At 42.9% G+C, this 4,675-nt stretch overlaps 1 pseudogene; it reads right to left on the bottom strand.

Annotated features, from left to right (window-relative positions):
- Nucleotides 1-307: 307 nt before the first annotated feature.
- Nucleotides 308-3,739, bottom strand: LOC140507953 (resistin-like beta; annotated as a pseudogene).
- Nucleotides 3,740-4,675: the final 936 nt, after the last annotated feature.

Raw genomic sequence — 4,675 nt, 5'->3', positions numbered from 1 at the left:
TTCTTCCACTGAGCATAATAAGACACCGTGGATTCAGCCCCAATCAAAGGTTCTTCATTACATTCACCCATCATTGATTGGGTAGTAAATAGTGATCATCTGAAAGGCAGAAGACATGACAGGAGAGGTAGATTGAGGTACAGAGACTATGACTAAAAATAGGGGAAATAGAAATGCTTTGAGCTAAGGAGAACTTGAGATTCTGTGGTCAGGAGTGGAGCCAACATCAGGGGTGAATTGGGGTCATGATTTTATTCAAAGTCAGAACATCAAGGCCCAGTGTGGTGATGTTCCCACCTTCCCTTCATTAGGAATTCTTGCAGTATTTAGCACTAGTCTGGTCCATGGCTGGGTACTGACAATGACACGTGTTTTCCCCTTGAATATCCTAGGAACCACAGCCATACATACAGCCAGTAACTACAGACCCTAAGAGGTGGCAGAAACATTTTGAGCCCCTAGATGCCAGGGAAAGGGAGGACTCTTCTTACATAGGTTCATCCTACCCTGTTCCTTCATTAATGCCAAACTGCAACAGTGGGTGAAGGAATGGGAAGGGAAATAGAGTGGAAAGAAGGGTAAGATGAGGTGAAGAGGCTAGGAGAGAGGGTTTGAGAAAAGAGAAGAGTAATAGGAGATATGAGAGGAAGAAATGAAAAAGAGTGAAAGAGCAAATGGGAAGCAAGTGATCCCCAGCATCAACACCCAAGAGACAATGGAGACACAAAGCAAAGCTATTTGGGGGAGGGGGTTAATAAGTTCATAAGCACAATTCAGCAGAATAATTGGAATGGAGGAAGGACAGGAGTAAACTGGAGGAAGACGATCTATTAGGAAGTGATGTCAGGGAATATCTTTAGTCACTTACCTGCAGGGCAAGTGGTGGTCATGCCTGCACTTGTCACACTTGTACTATAGAGGGTTCCTGGATTTCCAGTCTCTGAAAGGCAAGCACTGAGAGGAGGGGATGTTTCTTGCTTAATGCTACCCTATAAATCCTACTCATTCTCCTGCACCTCTCCTGTTTCTCCACATTAGACACTCAAGGTTTTAGATTGTGTCCTGGGATCAACAGGAAGATTGTCCTGAACTGGAGTAAGATTTGGGTTTGAGATTTGGTGCTGAAGCTAGGGTCTAAGATATTGAGTTTAGGTTTCCATACCCCAATTCCCTCAAGGTCTATTACCTAATTTGCAAAGAGGTTTCTGCATTTTCTTCTCCACCACTGAGTCTAAGGAGCAGTCAGCATGGCCAGGGAACATCAGTGCTAGAAGGGAGATGAGGATGAGCAGAAAAAAGAAGGCAGGTTTCATCTTGTTAGAAGGCTGTGTCCTACAGGGAGAAAGAAAGTTGGTTACAAGTAGAGAAGGTGCTTCCTTATTTTTCTGAGAGCATAGCCGGGACTGGTAAACTGGGAACAGATTGTCTTAATTCTAGAATGCCAGTCCTCCATTAAGGTGAATGAAGATAGACTGTAGAATGTTCTCACTCACCTGAGAAAAACTGGGCAGAGTCTTAAGGGTAGGGGTTTTATATACATCCTGGGGCTTTGCTGTTGGGTCTACCCTAGCTAAATAGCATGATAAAATATATTGTCCATGATCAAGGAAACAATATCCCCCTTTTATTCCCATTGACCCAATTCTTATTTTAAAGAACCCTCAGAAGCTATGGGAAAAGCCATGCTGGAGCAAGAAGACAAGGTGATCATACAGGGAATGTCTGGTTCTGGGAAAGGTAGCAGCCACCTTCACTGTACAGAGGAAAATAGAGGGCACAATGTTCCCACTCTTCGGCTTCATAATCCTTTCTTTATTAACAGTGTGAGAAATGACTCCATAAACCTTCATACTTGACAGAAAGGAGCCTTGTTGTTTGAATATTGGCTCCTGGTTTCATGTCTTCAGGGGTTGCAGCAGTTTGTTACATTTTGATATACCTTGTGACCAAGCAGCTGAGGAGTTTCATAGGAGGCAACAGGTTGTATTTGAGTCACAGAGGAGTAGTGGAATGTCAGTTGATCAATAGTAACGCATTTGTTGTTCAATTGTTTGTCATGTACTACTTTTCATGACTTTATTTGGGGTTTTCTTGGCACAGATACTGGGTGGTTTGTCATTTACTTCAGCTCATTTTACAGATGAGGAAACTGAGGCAAACCCTGGGTTAAGTGACTTGCTCACAGTCACACAGCTAGGAAGTATCTGAGGCCAGATTTGAACTCAGGAAGATGAGTCTTCTTGACTCCAGTCCTGGCACTCTATCTACTGTGCCACCTAGTTGCCTGACAAGCTTTTACTGGGCTCTCATGGTCCAGGCACAGCATTAAGTCTGTATATGTATCTGGGATATTTAAAACCCTTCATAATCTGGCTCCATCTGTGCTTCTAAACTAATTTCATATAATATCCCAATACCTTCTCTTTTCCAGGCAGACATTGATACTATACAACACGTGTACATGCATACATATAGGCATACATATTTCTCTGTATATATATATGTGTATGTGTGTGTGTATGTGTATACATATGTATGAACGTATAACTATACATGCATGCTTACATACATTCTTGCTCTGGTTACCTGTAAAACTGGGTAACCTAGTTTCCCATCTTCAGCTATACTCTGCACAAACTATATTCCCGATGCCAGCTGCTACTATGTCTGGTACCCACCTATCATTCCCAGATGTCTATACCAAAATTTCCTAGCAGGATTCATTTTGGGAATTTCTAAGCTAGTGGTGGCTGGTGATAAATAGTGTCATCTGAAGATTTTGTCTGTGAAGGCTCTTTGTTGGGTGGGCGTTGAGACTGATGTGCCAGAACAGCCATAGACTTACTTCTCCAGGCAGGCAAAACCAGAAATTTATGATTTGGAGGAATATGGCCTTTGAGTTTAGTATTCACAGCCCCCTGTTGCTGGATTATAGAGGGGAAGACTAAGTAGATAAACCATTATTTCCCTGGGCATGTTTTTGGAGGAAAAAGAGTGGGTCAGTTGTGAGTGTATTATCAGTTACTGTCAGGGCCAGTGGCAGTCCCTTTCATCAGCCTCTGATGAATGTGTGCCTGGTATATGAGAGAAGAGAGGACCCTTTTGGGTTCCTCTGAGCAGTCACTTTGATGGCTTCTCGTACCTGTTCAAAGGTTTGCTGTTGTGCAGAGCCCTAGGAGAAGGTAGCAGATTGTTTTGTCACCTAGTAAGGGAGCCTTAGAAAAATCAACAGGAGGCACCTGTTGCCACCAATAACTAAAGAGCTTGGTGAACTACTGGGTTTCTTTTTTATTGGGAGGAGTTCCAAAGTAAATAACTTTTCTTTAATGGTTCTTGGCATGTCTCTCTGGGCTCCTGTGCTTAGATTCCCAAGGAATTTCACTTGTATTAATGGACCTTGCATCCTGACTCAGTTGGTTGCCTTCCCATTCCATATTAGCATGTGGAAGAGGCAGTTAAGGCCTACTGAGTCTTCACTTCAGTGGGAGTGACCAGCACAATGCTCATTTTAATGGAGAATAGTCACTTTGCAGGGGAAGTGGATGTCTTAGCTATCCATCCTACCCACAGGTGTCAGAGAGCAGGGCTACTTAGATACCTTTGTGGTAGGACGATAATGGTGTATTGTTTCCATTATTGGGTGAAAGAAAACTGTTCTTGATCCTCCTCCCAGAGGAGAACCATGAAGGTCATTGGCCAGGTTACGTACCACATACCAGTCCTTCTCTGTTGCAACCATTTTCTCATTAATAGCTATCACATTGGATACTGTTCAGGACAACAGAGCCCTATAATGTTAATAGAATAGGATGATCTTCCCCACCTAACACCTAATAGGCCTAACACATGGAGCCTGTGGTCACATGGAACCTGGGTCACATGGAGCTCAGACTGGGAGGAACTTGCCCATGGCAGAGAGAGAGAGAGAGAGAGAGAGAGAGAGAGAGAGAGAGAGAGAGAGAGAGAGAGAGAGGAAGCAGAGAGAGAGAAGCAAGCTGTGAGTGGGGAGAGGAAGAATTTATCTAGGGGAACTTGTTTTTGTGGGGAAGCTTGAAAGAATGTTTAAGATTTTGGCACTCCCTGCATTAGTGATAAGTGCCCTGTTAACTCTTACCTCCTGGTATTCTAATGATGTCCTAAATAAATGTTTTGGCTTTGCTTTTGAGGAAGAGAGTTTATTATATTTTGCAAATTTACCCTGGAAATACTCATGCATATGCATAGTGGATGCTATGAGTAATGCATTGGCGTTACAAGCCCCCTGCCCTATTTCATTCTTTATAGTCAATGGGCAAGTCCCAAACCCACTGGCCTTTCTGCTGGGTTACACTGAATTATTCTAGGGAGAAGTGATGGATTTCAGGATTCCCATTTGTTCTTATTCTTGGTTTAGAGATATGAGGTCTCCCTTTGGGATCCCATATTGGCAGGTTTGTACTACCCAGGATAGAATGAAGAATAGAGAAGAAATAAACAAAAGGAATAAAAAGGAACAAATAAGGAACATAAGCAGTAACCATGCCCACAGTACACTGATGGCCAGACACTGAAGGACCAGATGTGAGGCAGGTCATTCTTCTTGATGACTGAAGTGATCAAATGTGCTAATAGATCTATTCCAATGATATATTTGTTCTTAAGAGAGGTAAAGCATCTGCTGCAGGGAAATGAAGGA

Source organism: Notamacropus eugenii, chromosome 5, assembly GCF_028372415.1.
Source record: "Notamacropus eugenii isolate mMacEug1 chromosome 5, mMacEug1.pri_v2, whole genome shotgun sequence".
NCBI lineage: Eukaryota > Metazoa > Chordata > Mammalia > Diprotodontia > Macropodidae > Notamacropus > Notamacropus eugenii.
Note: the sequence above shows the minus strand (reverse complement) of the source record. Positions and strands in the feature narration are given on the sequence as shown.